The sequence below is a fragment of the Prionailurus viverrinus genome, chromosome D3, assembly GCF_022837055.1.
Source record: "Prionailurus viverrinus isolate Anna chromosome D3, UM_Priviv_1.0, whole genome shotgun sequence".
NCBI classification, from domain to species: Eukaryota; Metazoa; Chordata; class Mammalia; order Carnivora; family Felidae; genus Prionailurus; species Prionailurus viverrinus.
In genome coordinates, this window is record NC_062572.1 from 59,974,132 (window position 1) to 60,000,481 (window position 26,350).

Consider the following 26,350-nt stretch of genomic DNA (forward strand, 5'->3'; position numbering starts at 1 on the left):
TAAAGAAATGAGACCCCAGCTGCCTGAATACCGAAACCAAGCCCGTTTGGTACAACCACAACGCGGAGCTCTCCAGCGCCAGGAGGAGGCCTGAGGAGGCCCCGAGGTTCGCAGCCCCAGGCCCCAAGCCCACCTGGGACACCTCTCCCTGAGGATCCAGGGCGAGTGACCAAACAGCAAGTACAATTCTGAGAGCTGTGGAACTTCGTCCTTTCATTTTAAGATTCTTCTGTCTTTTCTTGATGGAATCGTGTGTAAGTATAGTTGATTCATAACTCGGTTCTGGGCTTACATTATCCAGTGTTATATGACGGCCTAAGAATCGTCCAAGTTGATGGAATCGAACAGAAACTCACACATAGGGCCTCTCTGCAAGGTAGCTGTGTGCGTGGTGTGCCTATGAAGTGCTGTCATAAGGTGGCATGTCCCCAGTAGGCACACAGAGGGTTTGAGCTGGTGGCTTGGAGGTGTGTGCCTGTGTCTTATCAGGACTGTGTGTAAGTGCTTGTGTGGGTGCAGTGTGGCTGTGCACATAGACCGTTTGTATCCACACTCTGGCTGTGTGTGTGCGTGCGCGCACCAGTCTGAGACCCCCCTCCTCCCCTTCCCCTCAGGACACATCAGCAGAGGCCAGTATCTTTGTCCGAAATATCTCCTCTAACATCATTTTGCGGTGCTTACCTCCCAGGATATCACAATGGAGTGGGATGTATTTTATGCCATAACAGGGGAGTTTAGGAGAGTAATTCCTGCTTGAGGTCTCTCTCTCTCTCTCTCTCTCTCTCTCTCTCTCCCTGCCTGCCACCTCCTTAAAGCAAAGCTAGGTCTGGGGGAAGAGAAGGAAATGAGCTGGGGTGGGGGTGGGGGCTGGGAAAGAAGGCACCAGCACAGGGGAGGGCAGCTGTGGTTTATCTTCCACTTCTTCCTGCCCCCACCCCAGCCCTGCCCAGGTCCAAGTAAATTATTCACAGGTGTTTCATTATTCATCTTATTATTAATAATAATAGCCAATACATAAATAAAAGCAGTCCCTGGGCAGGAGTGAGTGGGAGAGTGGAGTTGTTAATGGAAGGGGGCATCTGGTTATTTCAGATACCTGCAAAAATACTGCCATAAGGTATAGCATCAACTCCCTCCAGGACTGCATCTGTGCCCCCTGCACCACAGCCCCCTCTCCCTGTCTCTTTCCACATGTGGACCCAAAGCTGTGGAGAGCTCCTTCTTCCCTAGGGAAGGTACCTCACGCTCCCCTGTCTCCCCACCTGAGGATGGCTTATTTTGGATTTGGACTGTCTCCCCTTAGGGGGTAACACATTCCTCACCTCTCAGCTCTCTGGCACCTATGTGGTAAAATGCCCTACCTCTCCCCACACTGCTGGGACAGAAGCCACCAGGACACCAGGCCCCATATAACTGAGCTACCTTGTATTAACAGCGGCAGAAACAGCTTCTGCCAAGGCATAGATCTCTTAAAGGCACAGAGCTGGATCTCTTAGGCTCCCACTGTTTTGGCACAGCAGAGTACTGGGGATAAAACAACACGGACAGGTGTCTCAAACTAATGTAATAAAGGAGCAGGACCCCAAAGAAAATAGTAAGGAATGTGGCTAGGTTGGCTCTCTGGTATCCTTGCCCTTGATATTCTAGAAAGACTTGAGCTAATTTTTTTTTTTAACCTTAGAACATCAAAGAGAAATGTAACTAGGGAAAGATGGGGGCAAAGTATTACTCACTGTGACATTTAAACAGATTTAAAACTTTTTATTCAAGTGCCACTTCATGGCCACAATTATTCCATCCACTGAGAGAGAGAGAGAAGGCCGGCAAATGGAAAAGGGAGTTGGGAACAATTGCTTCTCATTTTTTCTCTGTGTTTGGGGTTTACATTTTGTTGCTGATTCATATTTAGGGATGTCAGGAAGCCCTGTGTGGTGGGGATCTTGGCTCAGATGGTGTAGTTTTGCAGGCCTTACCATTGCCTCCTGCTCCTCACTTCCCTTTGCTCCTCCCCCTCAAGGGAGGAGGAAACCTTCTTTGTGTTCAGCTTCCCTTCAGTGGAGCCACCATCACTCTCCTCTCTCTGGCACCCACTGAACCACATTCTGCAGCCCTGGCCGTGGCCACACGCCCTGAGACCTGCTTTGGCTCTCCTGCCTATGAGTCTTCTCTCTCCATCTAGATTGGGAACTGGTGGAAGGCAGGAGCCCAGTAATCTGGCCCCTCTTCACCCTCTGCAACCTCTCTTGACAGGCATGAGCACACAGTAGGTGCTCAGAATGGAATTTCTAGATACCTATGGCTAATCTGACTTGGAGGAGGGGGTGATGCTGTATTCATTCGTCTAGGTCCTAAGGATGGGGAGCTGCAGGGGCCTAGGCAGACTCTCTTCCAGAAGAAGTTCAAAGCCAGGGATGAGAACAATCCATCTAGAATCCACACAGCAGTTTAGCCTCCCTGGGCTGCAGGGCTTGGCTTGGAGACATCACCACACGGTCATTCTTGCATTCACGGAATGCTTCCAGTCTCCCCCTGGAAGCAGCAGAGAAAGGACAGGACTGGGAAGAACCCATTGTCTAGTTAGAGACACCAAAGTTGTACCAAGTGAAAAGCCCCAGAACACCAAATGGCAACAGATGGTTAAATGTCTTCCAGGCCTGAGGAGTTCCACATGCAAGAAAATAGAAAACAATCCAAATTGTGTGGGAGAATCTGTGATGGGAGGGTGGGGGGTGGGCAGCAGCCTTGTTGGGGGAGAGCGGGGCTTGTGAAGAGGCAGAAGGTGGTAGATGGCCAGAGAGCTGGGTGATGGCCTGGCCTAAGGCCCAGGAGGGCAAGAAGCAGCTGGTTCTCCAAGGCTATGTTGAGAACAAGCTAAAAAGAGAGCTGTGGTCTGCTCAAGTCTCTCCAGAGACCAGACCACTAAGTGTCTCTGTGGAGTGACTGCTCAGCCCAGACCTGCAGAGGTCAGTGGGGGGAGGTTGGAGACCAGGAGAGTCACTTGCCCTCTGCAGAGAGCTCATGGATTTAGGCAAAGAGGTTGACTCAGACAAGAGCCACCACACTAGGGCGTGAGGCCACCAAGGCGTAGAGTGAAAGGTGCTGGTGATGTGTGCCCTGGGAACCTGGAGAAGCTGCAGCTTCTGTAGGCATTGGCACCTCCGGAAGGCTCTCTGGTGGAGAGAACTCTGGCCCTATAGGAAGGTGGAGGTGTCAGCTTAGGAAGAGAGGAGAGAGGTTGAGGCAGTGGATGGAATTGCCAGGTCTGGTGAGTGTAGTGGGTTCTCACATGATAGAAGGTAGATGCTTCTAGAGGGGGCTCATAGGTGGAAGTAGGTGGGGTGGGCAAGATGCGGCTTTGAAGGCAGCCTCAGAAGTCTGTTTCTGGGCTTCTCCACAAGCTTAGGACTTCTCTGTGAATAATTTGGGAAGGTTCAGTGATACAAGAAGCACTAATTGAGGTGGAAAGGAAGAGGAAAAGCGTCCTTACCTTCTCTCAGTTAACTTTAGCAGCCTCCGGCCAGTGAGAGAAGACAATCGAAGGATCCCCTTGTCCTGTCCTGAGCCAACAGTAGACCTGGCCAGGCGAGCAAATGCATGGAGGGAGGAAGAGAACTGAGTTAGGATGCTATGTGTTTTAGGAAACCCAGGAGCTCCCCAGAAGGGACTGTTCTGCCTCTTATAGCTCAGACAAGTGCCAGGGCTGGCAAGAGAGGGGCCTTCGGGCTTCCTTCCTTGCTGGTTGAGCCCCAGGGACATATGGCTATGGTCTTGTGGGGACTCCTGGGCTCTGGGCAATGGTGGGGGGTTGCTTTGGGGAGTCTCTAGGCCTTTGGGTGGTCAGCATGGATATTCCTTGTTCCTGGCAAGGGAACATGCTCCTGTTCTCTGCTTCTTTGCCAACTGGGGCTTTTCCTCACTTTTGCAGAGGACAGGTAGGAAATGGAAAGGCAGCCCAAGAAGTGGGGTAAAGGGATCTGGAGTCCTGCAGCCCAGGCACCCTGCATGGGCGGGGGCCGGGAAGTGCAGGAGGAACCTGAGTTCCTGGTCTCAGCTTTCTCCTCCAGAAAATGGAGACCGCTGTCCTTTCTTCCACCCTCCTTTCCTTCCTCACATCACATCCAAGAAGGTGAGACAGTGCCATGTCTGTGAGGCTGACTCACAGTTCCCATGTAAATAAATAAGAGGAGAGCAGGGACTGAGGGTCAAAATGGGCCACAGAAAGGTGTAGATGAAATTAACTTGTTTCATGGAAGGGTTAGGAATTTACTCCTTATCTTCCCCAAATAATTCACATGTTTTCAAAGGGAGCCCTGGCCAGGCAGCACTGAGTCGGACAGAAGCAGGTGCCTTTACCGCGGCACTTAGGTAAAGCTGGCAGAACCAGACTCCTTGGCTTCAAAGTCTCCCACTTACTAGCTCTGTGACCTTGGGTAGGTTATTTAACCTCTCCATGGCTCAGTTTCCTCATTTGTAAAATAGGAAGAGGAATAGAACCTATTAAAATTGTTGTGGGGATTAAATGAGTAAATGCACGTAAAGGGTTTAGATCATGTCCAGCCAGCGGGTAGTATGGGGGCCCCGCTAACAGAGAGGCCCCAGTCTGAGGGCTGGCGGAGGCCCCTCCCCCAGCATACGCGGGCGTCGGGGCGGCCCCTCTGGTGGTGGCGGCATTGGACCCGACGTGGGTGTCCTCACTTAATGCAAGAATGTTTCTCAAGGTGCTCCGGGGGGAGGGGGGGGGGTTGGCGGAAGCCTTCCGGGAGGGCCAGGCCTGCATCACGGCCTCTTCTTGGGGCCTGCCCTAGGTACTGGCTGCTGGCACTACGCAGCCTCTTCTTACCTGAGAGGTGTTGCCGCAGCAAGGCCTTTTAATTGTGATGTTTTACTAATTAGTTTTTAATTATGTTAATTTATTGTACATGAGCCCTGAGGTTTTCAGACACTGGGCTCACTTTAGAAACTGGAATAGTAAGTTGTATTTATTACACGCACAATGCTGTGGATAAATGTCACTTTCTCATGGCCACGATTTCTCTGATAATGTTGCTGAAAACACGGCTTCTACACAGGCTTTTTAATGTTAATTCTCCCACTGCAGCCAGGCCCCCCAAGTCCAGCCCGCAGTCCTTCAGCCAGAGCCCTGGTTAAGACATTCAGCATCCGGGGACGGTGCAGATGGTATGAGGGAGTGACATGGCTTGGTGGTATAGGGAGACCCCCAACTGGGTAGGGGCTCAGGAAGGTGAGCCTGCAGGACAATTACACCAGGCCAGATCTTCCAAGGGTTGTTATGTGGGGGCCTCAGGCTCACCTGCCTGGGTGCCCCCCCCCCCCCGCCCCTGCCCCAGCTCCCTCACCCAGCAGCTGGGTACAGACAAGAGCTTGGCAAGGAGGCCTCAGCTACATCACCTGGGGAGAGGGAAGGAGAGGCTGGTGATGAGGATGGAGAGGGCACGTGGGCAGTCAAGTTGGGCCCTGAAGGTCATGGAAGGAATGTAGGCTGATGTTTCAGGGATGGTCTGTAGCCTTGGGAGGAGAGGTTTACAGCAGGGCTGGCTCACAAGAAAGACTCAGGGTGGGGACTCACTGACCACAGGCTGACCAGTTGCTGATGACAGGGAAGAATGTGATCAGTGGTGTAAGACTGGGACAAAAAAGGCACCTGGGTATTTATGAAGGATGGCTGAGAAGGGAGAAATCACCCCCAACACACATGTGCTGAACTGGAGGGGCACTATTTTGGGCCCATTTTCCAAAGATCATTTCTATATCCAAAGGATGAAGGTTTGTTACCACTAGTCACATTTAAAGGAGATGCCACAAGTTTTCAAGAACCGCTCCCTCCCCCAAATAATTTCCAGATGGCAGCCTTCTTTTAATAAGCTTAAAGTCTTCCAAAGTGTTATAATATATAATATACACACACACACACACACACACACACACACACACACACACACACATATATATATATATATATATATACACATATATACATATATACACATATATAAATTCTGGTCTATTACTGAACAGACACACTAATATAAATTTTGCTCAAAGGGTAAAATTTAAAGAAATACAGTCTATAAGTACCACTGGGCATTTAATCCTTTAAAATATGCATATAAGACTCAAGTTTCTATACTATATATACACATATGCAAAGGTGCCTGCATTGTGTATAGAAAGAGTTTGGGCTTCAGAACCCTACTGGTCAGTTTTTCTTTTAAATTAATTAATTTATTTGAGAGAGACAGAGGCAGCTCAAGTGGTGAAGGTGCAGAGAGAGAGAGAGAGAGAGACAGAGGGAAAATCCCAAGCAGGCAGGCTCCACACTGTCCGGACTCGGGGCTCAGACTCATGAAACTGTTGAGATCATGACCTGAGCCGAAACCAAGAGTTGGATGCTTAACCAACGGAGCCACCCAGGTACCCCTAGGACCAGATATATCTTTAGCTTACCAGCAATATAAGTCATGTTCTCTGAGTCTCCGTTTCCACATCGGAAACATGGGCATAATAACACTGCGTACAGCTATCATGAAGAGATAATGAACGATTCAAAGAGGTAACTTAGTGCCTGCCACATAGCAGGTGCCCAATCAATATTAGCTGTTACTTTTATTGTATTTATTCAAAAGTAAACTAAGTCTCTCCTTTCCAGGTATAAATATAAGCTGGCCAAAAATAGCATTTAAAAAATGTGTAAGAGGACACGGACGTTTTCTAAGGGAGAGGGCAGTTTCGGTTTCCCCTCAGTGGTCCTCGCACTGTGTGGAGGAGAGGAGAGGAACCTGTCTCTGGTTGTGGGTACCATGTTGTAGGAAACAGTTTGGGGGAGGGGCCCCATGAGTTTCTCTCAACGTGGCTGCTCAGTGACGCTCACCTGCATTCAGCTTTAGGAAGGGGCCCCACACTGTAGCACAGACCTGGTACTTCCCCCACACTGTCGGAGAGCCTGTACCCGGACACATGGGAGGCTCCCACACAGGCCCGCGTGACCGCCCCCCTCCCGCTGCCCCTTCCTGGGAAGGGGAAGGGTGGGCAAGCTCTGTGACTCACTCCCTGGCTCTGTGCCCTCTCGCTGAGTCACAATGTAATTGATCCCTCTCTGCGCCAGGTTTCTACTCTCATGTGACCCAAAGCAGGGTCATTTCCAGACCAGGGTTGGGGAGGCCTGGCTGGGGAAAGGCAATCCCGGGAAGGAGGGGCAGACCATCAGAACCGAGGATGGCACTGAGCCTTGTGCGTGACTTTCCTGGATATCTGCTGAGGTGTTGTGTTTGTAAGAGGGGTTGGTCTACTGCCTACCAACATATACATATTCTCTCATTGGCCTCCATTGGTGTTTCCATCAGGGTAGGGCTGTCTGTATAAAATAATGCCAATAGGAAATAATGAAGGTCTCTGGGCACCTCCTTGAAGATGTCCATGGTGTTTGTGCTTCTGGGACGAGGCTGGTCATCTTTATTTCTAAAATGAGTTGTGGGCTTGGGGAAGCTGAGGAGTGGGAGGTAGAAGGGTGGGGATGTGTGATCCACACATCATATGAGGGCAGTGTCACCCCTTGGGCCACAACCTTATGCCACCCTTGGCTCAGAAAGAAAAGGACGACCTCTCATCCTGATGCAATGGGAAATTCTGGCTGGCAGGGATAAAATCACAAGTACTGGTCTGGTGGCAGAAGGCAGATTTAGGGTCACCTCTGCAAGGTCTTCTCCGATAGACAGATCTGGGGTGTGGTTTATAGGCCCCTATCCAGCAATTGTCACATGGGCCTTGTTATTGACAGCATCACTGTCCCACCTTGGACAGGTCATGTAATCCCTCTTGGTATCCTCAGTTATACACTTGGCATAAAATTCTCTTTTTATCCCAGAGAGGCATCTAATGAATGTATAAAGCCCTAAGAAATAGCCAATGATATTGTTATAAACTTGCCCCCTCCCCATTTCCCTGTTGCCTGCCCTTGTCCTGACCTATGAGCTGGCAGCCACACGGTGGGATCTGTGCCCCCTTTGGGTCTTAGTGACAGTTCCCAGTCCCAGTTCAGAGATGATTCCTGCTCAACCTCTGAGAGCAGAGTCAGGGCTTGATGGGGTTTCATGTCAGGAGTCACTCCTGTGGCCATCGAGCAACAGAGGGGGCTTAATCCAGGCTCTGATGGGATTCAGGCAAAACTTGTGTGCCCTTGGGTCACCTGGTTCCCCCCTCTGGACCTCATTCTCTGATTTATGAGATGGGGATGGTAATCCTTGCTCCGTACCTCCTGGGGAGTGGGGAGGGCCAGAGGCAAGGGTGGGATGGCTTCTCAGAATGCAGGGTATTTATATTATAGATCTGCTCCTTTCCCCACCCACCCTGTCCCTGCCTCTGCACAGTCCCGGACTCACAGCGGCCTTGAGAACAGAAAGAACAGCCTAGTTCTCACATCCATCCTCCTCCTCCTGATTATTTCTCCCAATCACACTTAATAGCCGCCTGGCTTTTGGCTGCAGCCCGGTATATAATAACCTGCAATTATTGTCCACTTAAGCTGTCCCCAGGGCCTTGTCTGTTGCGCTGCCCAGGCCCGCACCGCCAGCCTGCTGATTTCCCTGTCAGAGTCGTGGCCAATGGGAAGAAAGCCCCTGAAGGGCTGGACTGACAACCTGTTCCGCAGGGCTGTCCCCCTCCGCAGCTGCATCTTCTTCAGAGATGGGGCCTCAGAGGCAGCCTGCTCCAGCCACAGCCTCATCCAGCCTGGGTGCCCCACTTCTCTGGGCCATCCACGGCCATCCTCTTCCTCTGCCCCTATCCATGCATTGTCTCATTTCAGCCTCTGTGCCTTTGTCTACCCACACCTGATGCTCCTGCTTACTATAGCCCAGCCCCTTCACAGGCTTAGTTCATTCTCTCTGCATCCTTATAAGGGAGGCATTGGCATTTTACATACCAGGCTACTGAAGACCAGAGAGGTTGGGTGTCTTTCCTAGGACCACACAGCCAGGAAGTGACAGAGCAAAAATTCAAAATCAGGTTGGTTGACTCCACTGTTCGCTTGTTTAATCCTGATGCTGTGCTGTCAGCTGTCTTCATCACAAGTCCTACCCCGCCTTAGTGGTGCTGCTCAGTGTTCCCTCCTTTGGAAAGCCAGCTCCATCACTGCAGTAGCACTGGTCTCCACTACTCTGAATGCTTGTGACCCTCGAGTTGGAACCAGGTGCCCTGGATCCCGTGAAGGCAGATCATGAGTCCCCCTGCTTGCCCCTCCTCTGCTGTGTTGATTCACAAAGCATCTCTGTGCACAGACTGGATACAGCTGAGCTCCGGTCAGTGTTTGAGTCTCCCCTTCCCCGAACTTTGCCTCATATTCTCTTAAGCCTCTCTCCCAGAGCCTGATCCTTCTGCTCCTGACAAGTTCCTCCCCTACCTGTATGGTAGACATTTGCATTATGTCTATGGCTCTACCTGGCCATGATAGTGGTGATGCTGATGCTGATGCTGATGACATAAGTTGATCCTAGGCCGTGAAAGGACATGTAGGTCCTGTGCCACCGTTGGGAGAGGGCAGAGTCTGAGGGTGTTGGTATTATCACACCATTCAGAATCTATTAATTAAGTGACCAGAGGGACAAAAGAAAGTGTCCAGACCCTAAGTGAGGGCCCTTATCCTGAGTGCTGGCTATCTTGGTATGTGTCTCTGTGTGTCTGTCAGTGAGCGCATATGTGTGTGCGTGTGTGTGTGCAGGATCTAGAGTGCGGTGGTGACAATGGGCTGTGTGGCCCGTTGGGGCCTAAGGTGAGTAGAGTCAGGACTCACCCGACTGTAGGCTAGAGGGACCTAGGGCCTGAGAGCTGAAAGGCTTTGAAGGTTGCTGTGTGCAGAGGGTCTTCCTGGCTGCTGTCGTACCAGCGGTTGCACTGAGCTCTGGGCTGTCAGTGGCGGAGGACCAGGAGGCCTGTGGCCTAGTCCACCTACCTACCTAGGCCCCAGGCTGAATGTTCCTCTCCAGCTTTGCCCCAGGGACACTTCCTTTCCCCTTCCAGGCTCACTCACCCTTTGCATGAATGTTCCTCACACCTGCTTGCATTTTTCAGTTCTTTGTCTTGGAAACAGATTCTCAGCAAGAAGACTGTTGGGATATAGGTTTTGGGGAGCCCAAGGCCCTCTCTGGTCCCTCAAATCTTACAGGCCAAGTCTGAGGCTGGCCTGAAGGTGAACTGCCATGAGGATCATCTGGTGCCTCAGGAACGAGCCAGGCTTCCCTCTTGGATGCCACCATAGAGTCATCGGTTCAGAGGGAGGCAGTGGGCCTTCTGCCTTGGCTTCCGGCCAGCCACCCTGGTGCGGACCCTGTCATCTCCCAGCCCTGCCCCGACTCTCAGGCTGCAAATGCCCCTGTCATCTGGCCATCAGCCCAGGGGTGAGATCTCTCCTGAAGGGCTAGGAAGGGATCCTCAGGCAGGGGCAGCACAGATGAGCACAGGGGCCAGAACCAGCCATGCCACCTGCCACCTGCAGTAGCATTTGGAGACTCTACATTGATGGGGCAAACGTGCCATGGTCTTTATTTTCTCTAACTGCCATTTTATTCTCCTGCCCCAGGGCCCCATCTCTTCTGTGTCAAGGGGACAGAAAGCCTTCAAAAGTGCTTGTAAAGGGCCACTCACTCTCTTTTCAGGGTAATCCTGTCTTATGTGGGCAAACCATCCATCTTTGAAGGATCTTCTCCCCATCTCCTCTCCAACCAAAATGGCAGCTGAGGTGAGGGGAGCTTACATACCCTGTGGTGGGAAGGGGGCCTTGGGTTGTCCTTGTGCTGTCATTGGGGACCTCAATGGGCTCCCTAGGGTCTGGTAGCCATGGTCTCCATCTTGGGCACCCCAGAGTAGGAGTTGGCAGGCTCCTTTGTGCATGAGGCTCCAGCCATCATCAGGATCACTGGGAGCCTGAGTCTCAGCTCCTCCTACACCCACCTGCCTCATTCTCTTCCTGGGTTTCTTAATTTTTTTTTAATGTTTATTTATTTTGGAGAGAGAGAGAGACAGAACATGAGTTGGGGAGGGACAGAGAGAGAGGGAGACACAGAATCTGAAGCAGGCTCCGGGCTCTGAGCTGTCAGCACCGAGCCCGATGCTCAGAGCCTGATGCAGGGCTCGAACTCACGAGCCATGAGATCATGACCCAAGCTGAAGTCTGATGCTTAACTGATTGAGCCACCCAGGCACTCCTCTTACTCCATTTCTTGCCCCAGATGGCAACCAGAAAGCTTCTGGAGTTCTCCCACACGTTAGGGAAAGAATTGATGAAATTCACATTAACTCATTTTTCTGCCTAAGCCCACTCTCCTTTTATCCCTCTGGGTGGTAGCCCCAGGTTGCCCAGATCCACCCAAGCAGGAGATGGGCCCGGTCCCCAGCTTTCAGCTTCCTTTGAAAATGTGCCTTTTTCGCCCCCCTCCCCTTTCCCTGCTTCAAGTCCAACTCTGGGCAGATACCTGCCCGCCTACCCTTCCTTGTCTTTATTTCTGGCTCTTCTCTCTAAACTGGGAAGGCTTCCGTGGTCTGTCTATCCCCACCCCCCACCTTCATCACACACAAGGTCGAGGGACACTGGAGGATGATCCTACAGCCTCGTCAGCCACTTTGTGAGCCCAGCCCAGGCACAGCACACCGCTGTGTATTGAAAGGGCAGCAAGACAGCCAGCGCCATCAAGAACCTACAGTGAGGTCAGGTTCGGCAGAATTGGCTTAGAACATTTATAATACAAAAAAACCTGGGGTGCCTAGGTGGCTTTGTCAGTTAAGCGTTCGACTTGGGCTCTGGTCATGATTTCACAGTTCATGGGTTGGAGCACCGCATTGGGCTCTGTGTTGACAGCTTGGAGCCTGGGGCCTGTTTTGGATTCTGTGTCTCCCTCTCTTTCTGCCCCTCCCCTGCTCGCACTCTGTCTCTCTCTCTCTCTAAAATAAATACACATTAAAAAAAAATACCCCAAATATTTCCCTCTGGGGTTGCTTTTAAAACTAGTTTTGGTCATTTGAAGAGTAAATCTTTAGCTACTTAGAAAGCTTGACAATCTAAAATGATTCATTTGTCCAATGCTTAGGTTAGTTGAGATTTAGTATTCACTAGTATGTGGAAGAGGTGTGGCTGCAAGCCGGTCCGGCAACTTTTGTGTGTAATGTCCCAACGTGCTGTAGCCACTCTCCTCACTTATAGGCACAGCATAGCGCCCACCCTCCTGTGTGTGCACACAAGTGTGTGTCAGAGTGTGCGTGCACGTGTTTGTCAGGGACACACGTGTGAGCGTGTCTTCCTCATTGGGGTTTGTTATATTCGCTTTGTGCTGATAATGCTTTTGGCCTCTGGGGGTGCTATATATATACAGATGCAAAATTTGTGAAACACAGGATTTTCAACCTGAAAGGAACCTTAAGCATCTCCTAATCCACTTTTCTCATTTTACACAATTAATTTCCGAGGAGGCAAAGTGACTCGCTCCAGGGTCAGATATAGAAACCAGGTTTCTATCTGTCTCTCACAGGCACACACACACTCCTTCTGCAGTAAGAGATGGCTATTTCCTCCTTGTTCTTTGACTCCTCCCCCCACCTTTGACCAACAGTCTGTCTTTCCTCCTCCCCTCCCTGCTCCAGTGCTCCTGGGCTGGAAGCTGAGGCTGGCACAGGAAGTGGAGAGGCTGGCTCCCAGAAAGGCTGCCTCAGCAGCTGGCCAGCCCAGGGCCCACCGCATACTTGGGGAGGTGGAGGCTCAGAGTGTTACCTGCTTCCCTATCAGCCAGGATCCTAGGGGAGCAATGTCTCAGTCCTCAGGGAAGGCCCAGAGGAGAGGAAGGAGGGTGGGTTGGCACCGCTGTTATGCAATCTGTTTTCAGCCTGGTCCTCTTTCCCTGGCTCCCTTCCGGGGCGGAGATGAGGGGGGCTGACATTATCATGGGGATGGAACTGGTTACTTCCTGGCCTTTCTTCCCTCTTGAGTCCTTTACTGTAGCCTGAGCCATGTGGCCTCCAGTTCAGATACCCCATTTGGGAGAACAGTCACACTCTTAGTCTCCAAGAGGCACAGGAACGAGCTCCTTTCTATTCCTCACATCCTAATGCCACTGTCCGGCTCCCAATCCTAAGCAGGCTCCGTGGAAATGACTGTTTTGATATGTCTCATTCTCCAGAGGGGCACAGATCTCCAATTTGGAACAGAGCTTAGGGGCCACTCCCTCACTCCCTATTTACACCCACTGCAGGCATCCCTGACAGCTCCCCAGTGTGACAGGCCAGTTCCTTTCCAAAGGCCTGCCCTTGCTCCGCTCTCAGGATGCCACTTCCCCTCCTTCCGTTCTTGCCAGAGGTCTTGAAATAGGTGGTTCCCCTGGCTTTCTCTGCTTCTTTGTTTCCCATTTGTTCCATAATGCGTTTAGATCTGCCGTTGCCTCTCCCACTTTACTAAAATTACTCTTAGGAAAGTCATTGGTAGCTCCCTTGGCCAGAACCAAGGTAGCTATCTCTTTAGTCTTCATCTTAGGCTATTAACCACTTGTTTATAGTATCTTCTTTCTCTTTCAAGAAACACCTTGTGTCTCTTTGATTACCTTCTACTTCCAGCTGGTCTCCTCGACAGCCCAGTCCTTAAATGTTGGGGTTACCCTGGTTGTGTCCTTTAATTCACCTTCTTTGTATGCTGTGCAGTCTCCTAGGGACACCACATTTAGGATGGCAATCCCCTGTCATGCACTGATGTTCCCATGAACATGTCCGGTCCCCTTTGTCTTACGGAGCCTCAGCCTCTTATTTACAACTGCTAGAGGTTTCTGTCAGGAGACTCTCATACTCAGGGATTTTCCCTTCTCATGAGGAAAAAGATCTCTCCCACCCGAAGTCCCTATTTTGGTCAGTGCTCCATCACTTAGTCATCTCAGCCAGGATGTGACGCGTTCCTGACCATATCCTCTCTCTCATCCTGCAGAAGCCTTTGGTCACCAAGTCCTGGCAGCTCTTCTGCATCTTTTGCCTCCTTCCTACTAGATCCTCATTTTATCCTACTTACACCACTGCCACAGTCTTCCAACTGGTCTCTGTGCATTGGCCTTGCCTGCTCTGACCCGCATGTACTTCACTCTGCACCCAGAATGAGCTTTCTATAACATAGACATGGTCACACCAGTTCCCTTAACAGTCTTTGATGGCTCCCCACTGCCTCCAGGATAAAGCCCAATCTCATTGGCTTGGTATTCCAGGAGCCTCATAACTCACCCTGGCCCCTCCCTTCTAGGCCTGTCTTCTCTCACTTCTCCCTTCCTCCTGTCCCGGGTCTCCAGCCCCAGCTGGTACCAGTCTCATCCTCACTCGTCATGCTCCTATCATGTTCTCCAGATGCCCAAGGTCTCTCTGTGTCACAATGGCCCCTGTCCTGGAAGAATCAGCCCCTTTCTTTTTCTAGCTAACTGAGGCTCAGTTTTCCCATTTTTCCTCAAACACCACTGCTTTAAGGAGGCCTTACTGCCTGACCCCAGAGTCCACAACAGGTAACCCATTGTGCACTCCCACCATACTCTATATTTTGCAGCCATCTGCACTGTTGTCACCGATTCATTACTGGTTGATTCCTCCTCACTCCCCCAGTCCCAGTAGACTACATACTCCTTGAGGGTATGACTGTCCTTTCTTGTCCAGTTCTTCACCCCAAAGCCTGGCACCCTGTGCGTACAATAGTCTGACTAGGTGACTGGAGGGCTTCAGATATGTCCATCTGAGTAGGATCTTGGTCCTGTAAGTGGGCAATAGGGGCAGAAGGTTGTCCCCACTATGATGGTGATTAATGAAGTTTTGTGTTTTAGGAAGATTAGCTGGGAAGCTTCATGTAGGAAGGTGGTATCAGGGACCGGGGGGCTGGTGACAGTGTAGCCATGAGGCTCAGGTCTAAAATGAGTGACTTTTCCTCTCCCATCCCATGTTTCTGATGGAGAGTCCAAGAGATGGAGTCAATTCGTGCATAATTGAAAATGAACAAAATCCAGGAATGGGCTTATAATAAGCTCAGCACATAACTGTGAAATGACCTTACCTTATCATGGGAAGGTTTTCTCTCACTCTCTGCTCTCTCTAAACATGTTCCTATTTCATTCCCTGGCCCCCATCTCTTCCTCTTCCAAGGGTGGAATCTAGAAGAGAATGCTCTCTGTTTAGAATAACATTCCTACCTGATTGGCTGCTGACTTGTTAATATTATTGTTATTCTCTACAATGCATATGCAATTTTCAGATATCACATCTGGAGGCTTCTACCCCAGAGAAGAATAAAATTGCAGCTGAAAGTGTCCAAAAAGTGGTTGGATTTCTGAGTTTCAGACCAGCTAAATTGACAGCTTTTTCCGGCTCTAATTTCTGTGATAGGAGCAAGGAGCAACCTTCACAGCTCTCTCCCCTGGCCCATGCTCTCCAGCCCAGTGACAAGTTAGGAGGCTGCTTTGCTACTCTTTGTGATACTGGGTTCTGCCCCATCTTTCTAAAGCAATCTTATAAATCATTGATGAGAATATTTCTATTTTTGTCTTAAATATCCTAGCCAAGAAAGCCTATGAATACTTTCCAAATCAAGTGCTGGCATTGCACGATGCTTCCTCATTGATGGCAGCCCCATTTCATTGTTTTTTCACTTCTTGGCTCTTCCATCCATGTCAGCAATGCCAAGTCTCAGCTTGTGGGTGGGGCCTGACCCTGGTGCAGTACCCTCTGTGGCCTTTCTTGGGCAGAAGCTCCTTTTTTTTCTTCTTCTCCATGGCTGCCCCCCCCAAACCTCCATCTTAAACCTTTAAACCTTGAAATGCTATAAATTGTGACTGGTATTTATTCTCAGCAAGGTTTCTTCCTGATGTGCATCCTGCTTCTGGAAACACCACCCCTCCATCCTGATCATCATTCGTTCCATGCCTAGGAATTCAACTCACTTGAATATCAACCTACATTTGAAGGCATGGAGTTCCAATATAAAAAAGACACTCTCCTGTAGTGCCTTCCAAACTCTGCGAGTTTATAAGAACCGTGTCCCCCTCATTCACCACTATATTACCTGACACATGGTAAGCACTCAACAAATATTTGTTGAATAATAAATAAGGGAATTAATGAATAAATGAGAGACCTAAAGGATTAGATTCCTTTACACACTGGAGCTCCTCCGTCCCCTAAAACCATCTGGACCTGACACTCTAAGATGGCTAATACAGGGTTTACTGAGGTTCACTGTAAGTCTCTACTGAGAAAGTAATATGGTTCAAATGCATCTTTCATGATTACCCTCAATTTGTTCAGATTTTTCTTTTACTTTGATTTTTCCTTAGCCTTCATATTAAAATTTTACATTACCTGGCTCTTGCCTGGGCATTGCTTAGTTTGGTTCCTTCATCTGAGTAAGGCTTGTATTCCTTACCAGAACAGAAACACTTGGAGGGAGAAACTATGTCCATTTACTTCATAGCGCAACTACAGGACTTGATACAGTGGGTATTTAATAAATGGTTTCCAACTGGGTGATAGAATGAATGGGTCCCAAGGCTGACATCCACTTTTATTTTTAACATTAGAGGTTAGAAGTTAAGCCCAAGAGGGAATGCACGTATATTTTCAGTCCACGGTATCGTGACTTGCATAGCATCTCTGTCTGATAGCATGAAGTATTATGGATTCACATAGTTTGTTTAGTTGTGTGGATACATAATAAGAGAAATGTCTGGTAAATCAAAATTATCCAGGCCACTGTGTGATTTCCATTATCTTTGAAATATGTAGATCCTTTAGAGAAGTCATTCCTTGGTATTTTGATGATGGTTTCAATAACATACAATATTTATGTGACTTCCATGCCAATGGGAAATGATGATCCAGAAACTCTAGAACTGTCCATCAGTCCAATACAGCTTGGATTGAGGCTCACCATGGTCAACAACGGAGCTTCCTGCCATCAGTGCTATACTCTCTGCCCCAAGGAGCTTACAGGGCTGGGGAGGCAGGTACATGCCTGTGGCTCAAGACCAAATGTTGTAAATATTTGAGTACATAGAGAAGGATGGGGTTACTTTTCATCAGAATGATGAACATTCATGCTGAAGTCAGCATTTACACCAAGTTTTGAAGGAGAAATCTATTCTTACATGCCAGGACTATGCCTAATTTCTAGTAGGTGCTCCGCAAATGTGTGTTGGCAGCCTGAGAGAAGACTGTGGTGTTCCAGGAGGAGGGAAAGAGTGAGAAACAGTAGAACAAGGAGAGCAAGGCTCATTTGGGATGCAGTGAGTCATGTTCTGAGCCTGAAGCTGAAGCCTGGGGTATCTGAGCCAGTAACTGGGATGGCTCTGGTTGGAGGCTGAGTACAGAAGTCCTTGAGTTGAGCTGAGAATTTTACACTTCAGTCAGAAGGCAATAGGAGTCCCCAGATGCATCAGAGCAGGTCTGAGCTGGGCTTCATTGAGCTTAGGCTGCATTCATGAGAGGGCTGTGTTGGGGTAGAAAAGACTGGGAGCAGGGGAATCCTTATGAGGCAATTTCAGATGATTGGGTGTGAGTAAGCAGGGTCGTGAGCAATAGTGGCTGTGGCAAAGGGGCTTTGTGAGGAAAAAATCTGCAGATTCTGCCTTCATGGGCAACTCATCCATGCAGCTTCTCCTCCTCTCCCTCTCCTGTTACCCTCTCTCCTGTCCCATAGCACCACCTCCTTCAGGAGTCTGACACCTGCACCTCTCATCCCACAGAGAGGCTCTCGCTTGAGGGGAGAGTTGACTTTAGGCATGTACATGTGGATGTTCATTTATTAAGACCCCAATTGATTTATAATTAGTTATTTAATGCCTTCCTATGGTCCAAAAGGATTTGAGGAAGATAGTGTGAATGTATATAAACAAGTTTACCAACCAAATGGGACCTGCAGATCCAGCATGATTTCTTGTTTGACAGCACAGTTGAGAGTAAGAGCATTGGGGTAGGTAGACAAGCGGGTTTGAGTCCTGACTCTTCCAGTGGCCAGCTGCATGACTGTCAGCAAGTTACTTGTCTGCTCTGAGTCTCAGGGTCCCTACCTGCAGGGTCAGGATGAGCATAACCTACCTCCCAGTTTTGTTGTATGGATTAAGTGAACAGTTTTGTTGTATGGATTAAGTGAGATCAGATGTGTAAGATGATTAGTGTGGGCACCAGGCCACAGAAAGCCTCAGACAGACAGTCAATATGAGAAGATTCTACCTCACTGTAACTCTTATTACTCTTTTGGGCATCACTGGTCAGGTTGGGAGGGTCTTTCTATGTGGGTATTCTACATTTCCTAAGTCCTTACCAGTTTATCCTCTATCTGGCCACCTACCTCACTGATGAGATAAAGAACCACATATGTTCCCCCAAGGCATGACTTTCTGTCTGGTTCCTGATATTCCCCTGCATCAAATCCTGCCTTTTTTTTTTTTTTTTTTTTGACAAACTGGCATAGGAGAAATACCAGAAAGTGACAAAGGTGCTAGCATTTCCCTTTAGGACTCATTTATTAGGTGCACCCAGTAAAGACCTGGAATACAAAATAAGACTTAACCTCTGTCCTCAGAGACTTCGTGTGGGGGGAAGGGAGGCACAGACATCTACATAGAAAATCACAGAACAATGAAGCTGGTGATAAAGAAGGGTGGATGCAGTGCTGTGGGAATAGCTCAGGCTATGTTTGAGCTGAGTCAAGGTGCAGAAGTCCACATGGCAGACAAGGTAGGGAGGTGTTCTGGCCAGCAGGGAGGATTGGTGATCTGGGGAGTGTGCCATGATGGGGAAACCCCAAGTAGCCTGGTAAAACCAGACTGTGGAGTTCCTCATCAAGTGGACAGGAGATAACAAGTATTGGTGAGGATGTGGAAAAAAGTGAGCCCTTGTACACTGTTGGTTGGGAATGTAGATTGGTGCAGCCATTATGGAAAACCAATATGGAAGTTCCTCAAAAACTTAGAAATAGAACTACCACGTGATCTGGCAGATCCACTTCTAGTTCCACTTCTACTACCCAAAGGAAGTGAAAACAGGATTTCAAAGAGATATCTGCACTCCCATTTTTACTACAGCATTGTTCACAATAGCCAAGATACATAAATAACCTAAGTGTCCATTAACAGATGGATGGATAAAGGTGTGGTGGGGCACCTGGGTGGCTCAGTTGGTTAAGCATCCAGCTTTTGATTTTGGCTCAGGTCATGATCCATGGTTTGTGAGATCGAGCCTCATATAGGGGTCTGCACTGATGGTGTGGAACCTGCTTGGGATTCTTTCTCCCTCTCTCTTCCCATCCCCTGTGCAAGTGAGTGCACGCTCTCTCAAAATAAATAAATAAACATTAAAAAAAGGTGTGGCATACAATATACAATGGAATATTATTCAGTCATGAGAAAGAAGGAAATCCTGCCATTTGTGACAATGTGTATAGACCTTGAAGACATTATACTAAGTGAGATAAGTCAGAGAGGCAAATACTATAGGATATTACTTACTTGTGGAGTCTAAAGAAGCCAGACTGGTGAAAAACAGAGAGGAAAATTGTGTTTGTTAAGGAGTAGGGAGTTGGAGAATAGGAGAGATGTTTAAGGTTGTAAATTTGCAGCTAGAAGATAGATAAGTCCTGGAGATCTAATGCACAGTATGTGAGTATAAACAGCAATATTGTATTATAATCAACAAGCTTGCTAAAAGACTAGATATTAATTATTCCTACCACAAAAAAGAAGTAATTTTGTGGTGTGAAAGAGGTGCCAGCTATCATTCAATGGCAATCATATTATGGTATGTAAATGTATCGAATCAACAGGTTGTACACCCTAAATTTATACAATGTTATATGTCAAATATATTTCAATAAAAAATAGAAGAAGCTATACTAATCCTTAAAAAAAAAGATTGTGGAGTTCCTAATGGGGCATTTGTGTATCAGTAAGGGTCTAATAGTGGAAAAATGGAAAAAAAGGCACTGGGGCAGGTAAACTGGGAAGCCTTTTAATGGGCTATCCAGGTGCTTCTCCAATCACTCCCAGAGCATCACCACTTTCTCCTACAATGAGTCTTTAATATCAAGCTATGTATTATATTTCCTGTTATGAAGCTGAAATGAAAAATGAATAACTTATTTTGCCAGATTTATATTCAATGTCTTAATTTTCTTTTATCCCTTTTATACTCTGGAGAGGGGTATTTAGTGTCAAACTGTTTCTGGCTTCATCAGCCCAGGGCATCACCTACAGCCATATCTCCTACCCTTGGCAGAGGTTTAACAGATGGGTTATTAAACAGCTGTCCCGAGTGCACCTGGGCAGCCTGTCCTCAGGCTTGAGAGTCTCTGAGGGTCCAGGTGCTCCTAATAAGTGCTCCCAGCAGTACTGCAGGGTGATGGTGGGAGGTAGCCCCAGCAAGGCCATCTGAGAAGTGCTTGAAGAGTATGTGTGTGGGAGGCAAGTGCTGGCATGAACACCCTGCTGGCTTCCAGAACTGCCCTGGTGACTGTGGGACAGACTGGCCCTGTCCTGAGACCATTTGCAAGTGCCTCGGGTCCAACACTAGGCCTTGGTACCATCTGGGTCTAGGGATAGTTCTTGGTTTGTTTGTTTGGTTCCCCATCTTGCATATGTTTGTTTCCACTTCTGCTAAACGCCAAAGGCTGGGAATCATGGATATTGTTTTCCCTGCCAAGTGAATAAAGAGTTCAGCTTCTTCCTCAGTATCGAAGGGCCATGGATGTGAACTGCTGACCCTCTAGTATCATTTCTCTTTTTCCCAATTCAGACCCCGTTTCCTGGTCAGGTGTGTCCGATGTCTCATTTCTAACTGCACTCCTTTGAGCCTGTGGTTCTTGCGTCTGCCTGTGATGGCCCCCTTTACCTCACCATGTATTCCATCACAATCTGCTCATTTTTTGGTCCAAGGCCCAGGTTCAAACCTCCTGTGAAAGTCCTCTCGACTTTTTGTGCCCTCACATCTTTTCAGAGATCTGAACTGGGTGCCCCAAGAGCACTTAAGGGGCTGAGAACTCAGATGGGAACCTCATGGTTAATTCATGTCTAGGAACACACTGGCTTCCCACACTCATCATCAGCTTCCCAATGGTGGGGACTTCGTATTTTTTGCCTTCTTGGAGACAGCTTGCCTCATAGGACAGGCTGCAGGAGTGGTAGTCAGCTAGCATGGCTTAACAGTGGGCTGATCTTTTTTGTTCCGTGTTCTGTTGATGTTTTCGGCCCTTTAAAACAATCATTCTGATGCAGAGAATCAGATATGAAATCCCAGCCTTTGAGCTCAAGGAGTGCTGGGCAGGCATTTGCTGCATTCTGACCTCCAGAACCCCACCGTCCCCTTCCTGGCAGCCTCTCTTGGCTGCCCTGACTCTGATATTGTATTTGGCAGAACTCGAGAGGCTTTTCTGTATGTGTGACCACAACCTCTATTCCAGAGCGCCTACTGTGCAGTCTGTCCCGTGCTAGGTTCCGGGTGCAGATGGGAGAATAGAAGACTTGGATCCTGCATTTGGATGCTTGGGATACAGCTTCCAGCCCCATAACAGTGCTGGGGGGATAGGAGGTTTGGACAGGCAGGGAGGCAGGGAATGCCATTCCAGATGTGGGAGAGGAGTCTGTTTCTTTTTGCCTCTAGCACAAATCCTTTATGATCTCTCTGGACCTCTGTTCTCTCCTCTGTCAAATGGGCATGACCAACTGCTCACTGGTGCACAGGACTGCAGGCCAGTGACTTGAGGCAATGTGACGCCCACCTGCGCTCCTGGATAGGAGGACCGCGGCTGAGCGGGGGTAGGCTCCCCACTCACCATTTGAGTGAGCAGTGCTGCCTCGTCAAATTTAAACTTCACTTATCACCGGCTTTACTATTCCCGTTTTCATCGATCGTTTGATGAGTGGGTTGTGCTCGTTTTTAAAAGCTTCTGAAAAAAATTCTGGGGTAGTTCTATGGTTAGGATATTGTTAAAGCGGAACGTACCTTTTCCTCATAGCGTAGCCCTTTCCCAGAGCGCATGTGTGCGTGCGCGCACGTGTGTCAGTGCGTGCGTGTGCGTGCGCGTGCGCGCGCCTTGGGGAAAGTTACGTCGCAGGGGCTTCTCCAGGCCGAAGAGGCTCGTGGATGGTGGGGATGGTTGAGATACTGCAGTCAGGAGGTTGGTGGCTTTTGGTCCATCACTTTTAAAATCAGCTATGAATGAAGCTGAACTTAGAGGTGCCGCAGAGGACCTGGAAGTCTAAACCAGGGCAAGGTTTAACTTGGGTTTAATTTGGGAAGTACGCGTTTGTTCCTAAACGTCGCACTGTGCTGGAGTAGAGCTGCTTACCCCAGCTGTGGAGCGAAAGGCTGTCCTCAGCCCTGGAGGGCAGGATGAGGACCCCGAGAAAGGACTTGCGTTTTGAATCAGATCAAGGATATCTTTGGATAATGGGATTTGAGGAGCAGTCCTGTCCTTTCCTGTTTTACTGGGATTTTTTTTTTATATGTTTATTTTTAGAGAGTGTGTATGTGTGCGAGTGGGGGAAGGGCAGAGAGAGAGGGAGACAACAGAATCTAAGCAGGCTCCAGGCTGTGAGCTGTCAGCACAGCCAGACACCGGGCTTGGGCTCGAACCCCGGAACTGTGAGATCATGAGCTGAAGTCTGACACTTAACCGACTCAGCCACCCAGGTGCCACTGTTTTACTGGGAGTGTTAAGATCAGGGTATGAACTTTGAAAAATTGACTGTTTTTGCTTGCTTGCTTAATTAATTAATTAATTAACTAATTAGTGTACTTGCTTGCAGACAGACTTATAATTTTAATTAGTTGCTAAGATTTAAAAAGAGACTTCAGAAGGTCTGGGCACATTGGGTCCTTGTTCCTAGGGCCGAGCAGACAGGACATCACCCTGCAGGTACACCTTACTGCCCACCTGCCTGGGTCTCTAGGCGATTGGGTTTGCAGGCCTGAGGGGAACAGCATCGGTGGGTCTCTCCTACGTTGACTGGTTATTGGTAGTGTACCTCAAAACTATTGTCTTAGTTTATCATAACCAGCTTTCTGAACCTGAAGCAGCTGCTTTTACTACCCACCCCCCCCCCCCCCCCCTCCATCGCAAGCTTCTGCAGTTTCTCCACTGTGTTTCTAAGTATGGGGGTTATGGACTGAATTTTATGTCCCTCCCTCCCCCCAAATTCATATATTGAAATCCTGACTCCCAATGTGATAGTGTTAGGAGGCGGGGCCTTTGGGAAGGGAGTAGGTTCTGAAGGTGGAGCCCTCATGAAGGTGATTAAGAGAGATCCCTTGCCCTTTCTACCATGTCAGTGAGAAGATGACTACCTATGAGCCAGGAGGTAGGGCCGCACCAGACTCGGAATCTGCTGGCACTTTGATCTTGGACTTCCAGTCTCCAGAACTGTGGGAAATGAATGTTTGTTGTTTACACACCCAGTTTATGGTATTTTTGTTATAGCAGCCCGAACACACCCACACACACTGGGTGTGATCCAGCAGCCAGTGGGCTTGAGCAGGGGAGAGGGCAGGGCTGTGCTTGGCTGGATCATGGAAGCAGTATGCAGGGGGTAAGCTTTTAAAAAAAAAAAAAAAAGGAAGTTCAGATGGTGGAGTTGGGGGCTGGATATACAGATTCAGTCCTGGGCCGGGAATCTATAGGGAGATATGGAGAGCTTACAAGAGTGTTCTATATTTGAAACCCTGTTTGGCTCTTCAGATATAAATTCTCTAGAAATTTTGCCTGTATAGGGAAAAATAATCCCCCCACCCTGCTCTGGCATAAGAAACTTGGGAGAAATGAAAATATATGGAATCCTATTTTTAACGTATTTTTTTCAATAATATTGTCACTTAAAAATTTATGAGTGTAAACACTTATTAATTATAAATTGTTGATAATATATGCATAGAGATGTGAAAACATAGAAGAGAGTCATATGCTTTCAGTAGAAAATGAGGAGATCTTTACTTAAAAAGTTATATCTTTTCTAGAACATCACACATCCATTTGGATACTCCGGGAGCCAGGTCAGGGGACCTCCTAAAGCCCTGCAGCTCTGAAACTATGAAAATTCATCTCCTTGTTTCCTATCTAGTAAGATGGTTAAACAGTTCTATAAAACTCTTGTCTGTTCATTGGTTATGCTGTCTCTAGCTGTGCTCTAACTAACATCGTACTAAGAATTGCATTTTTCTCTCTCCTGACTTAGATTTAAATCTTGCAATCACCGCTGGGAAGTGAGCTGTATCATCTTGAGAAATCAGACCACAGAGTCGGGCCTGCAGCTGGCAGGCTAGGTCATCTTTAATCGCTTAACCCTTCATATCAAAGGATGGGTTGTAGCAGCAGATTCTTCCTCAAGAATTTGCCGTGGCAGATTTTCTCAAGGAAAAGCTGGGAGTTAAAATGAAGCAGAGTATGTACAGCAAAAACCTTGCCTTGTAAGTTGACTTTTATACCTATTCACATGAGTAGTTTTATGTGTATGTCCATGTTACTCTCTCTTATGGGGATGTGTCCACATGTCTGGGGCATGTGTGGCTGTGATATGTATGTATGTGTATATTACTGTGAGAATATGCAAGATGCATGTGTGGCTGTGAGTGTGTGAATGTGTGTGGGTATGTTATGTGTCTAAGGAAAATTCTTTCCTGTCTTATGGATTAAGATCCAGGCTGTTTAAGGCTGATTGACAACATGGTCACGATAATTCCCTTTACACCCTTGGGTAGGGCCCTATTAAACTGACTCTGGACTTGGCCATGTGCTTTTGTTTTAGTCAATGGAATATTACCAAATGTGACACAAACGGAGATCTTAAAGGCACATGTACATTGAAGTTGTCTTCTGCTGCTCTTGGAAGCCCTTAACCAACACAAGGTCAATGAACTGGGGCAAGCCTTCTAGAGACATGTGGCCCAGTGACACCTGCCACCCCAGATGATAGCCACCACCAACTGCCAGTCACACGAATGGAGCCGTCCTACGCCAAGTGGCCCCCATCCCAGTTGTGAGCTCTCTGCAGCCATAGGAGTGAGCACGGGGGAGGCTGGCAGGAGAACTGGCCTGCTGAGCCCAGCCCAGTCCAGATTGCCCACCCACATAATCACGAGTTAATACTAAATGGTTGTTGTTTTCCATCACTAGGTTTTGGAATGGTTTGTTACACAGAAAGACCTAACTACCTGATCTGGTTGGTAAGAGAGGGAAAAGCCTCTCCATTGGGGGAAGAGGTGTTTGGTGAGAACTTGTAGGCATGAATCACAAGAAGACATGTAATTCTGCTTAAACATTCTTTATACTCCTGTTCTTCTTTTATGAGTTTAAAAACATAAAAATTAGCTCTTATTGGAGGACCTACTATTAATTCTCACACAGAAATGCACATTAACAAGTCAAGTGTGGGCAGTGCTGGTGTTCTCCAGTGATACTTTACTGAGGCCTTGGGAAGAAAGCCAAGAAGAAACCAGCCCAGGGAGGATGCTGAGGATGCTGCACTGTGACTTGCTCCTCAGCAGCGAAAGGATTTCCCTCATCCCCGCTTCCAGCTCATCTTCATGGGGTGGGCATCACTTCCGCACCTGTTACCCAGGAGCGCACCCCCGGGCGTCTTGACTCCTTGAAGAACGGTGCCTATGAAATGCGGCTCTGAGAGAAACAAGATTCTCTTCGCTGCCTGAGGCCTGCCTTTCGGGAACCTGCCACCTCTTTGGATAATTGACTCTAGGGATGCTTGTCCCTCTCAAGGGAGACCACATGCACTTCCAGGGACAAGACTTTTACCCTGCAGACCACAACAGGGTATCCGGATGTAATTATAATGATTGGCCTAATTGAGATGGCTCTACTCACATGTAAAAGCAGAGGTTGTGTGAGAAAATTCTGTGTGTGTGTGTGTGTGTGTGCGTAAATGCAAGAATGTTGGCTCAGAAGTCAGGGCACATGACTTTTACAGTTCCAGCTCCAGTCCTATCTTTTTAAACAAATTTTTAAATAGTTTTTATTTATTTATTCATTTAAGTGATCAGTACACCCAACATGGAGCTTAAATTCACAATCCCAAGATCAAGAGTCACACGCTCTTCTAACTGAGCCAGCCAGGCACCCCAGCTCCAGTCCTGCCTTACAAGAAATTTCTACTCGGTGTGACCTGAGGGAGCTTAGGGTAGAACCTAATCTGCTATTAATACCAGTCCTTTGGGTCTGAAGGACATTTTTTTTTTCTAAGAATCCTGTCTTAACACAGAGGGAAACTCACAAACTCCTTTGTTCTTGGTTAACTCCTAAGTGGAAGTTAGCAGACAAGGCAGGGGGTGGATGCTTTGGAGA

The 26,350-nt window shown here is 48.3% G+C and overlaps 2 long non-coding RNA genes across 4 annotated transcripts in view; one reads left to right on the plus strand and one right to left on the minus strand.

Annotated features, from left to right (window-relative positions):
- Positions 1-1,746: 1,746 nt before the first annotated feature.
- On the minus strand, positions 1,747-7,003 carry LOC125149258 (uncharacterized). 2 transcript variants are annotated; one of them, XR_007145869.1, is made up of 4 exons: positions 6,890-7,003; positions 3,488-3,574; positions 3,287-3,410; positions 1,747-2,529 (listed from the first exon to the last, which is right to left on the minus strand). It is a non-coding gene; the product is annotated as an uncharacterized LOC125149258 (long non-coding RNA). The 2 variants fall into 2 exon arrangements; XR_007145868.1 differs by having other exon boundaries at positions 1,747-2,555.
- Positions 7,004-7,172: 169 nt separating this feature from the next.
- The window catches only part of LOC125149259 (uncharacterized), a 31,259-nt gene continuing 12,081 nt past the window's right edge, over positions 7,173-26,350 (plus strand). The window contains exons 1-4 of one of the 2 annotated variants that reach the window (XR_007145870.1): positions 7,173-7,248; positions 24,013-24,115; positions 24,231-24,462; positions 25,400-25,853. This is a non-coding gene — a long non-coding RNA (uncharacterized LOC125149259). Of the gene's footprint in view, positions 7,249-24,012; positions 24,116-24,230; positions 24,463-25,399; positions 25,854-26,350 lie in introns of those variants that run through there. The other variant, XR_007145871.1, reaches the window with a different exon arrangement.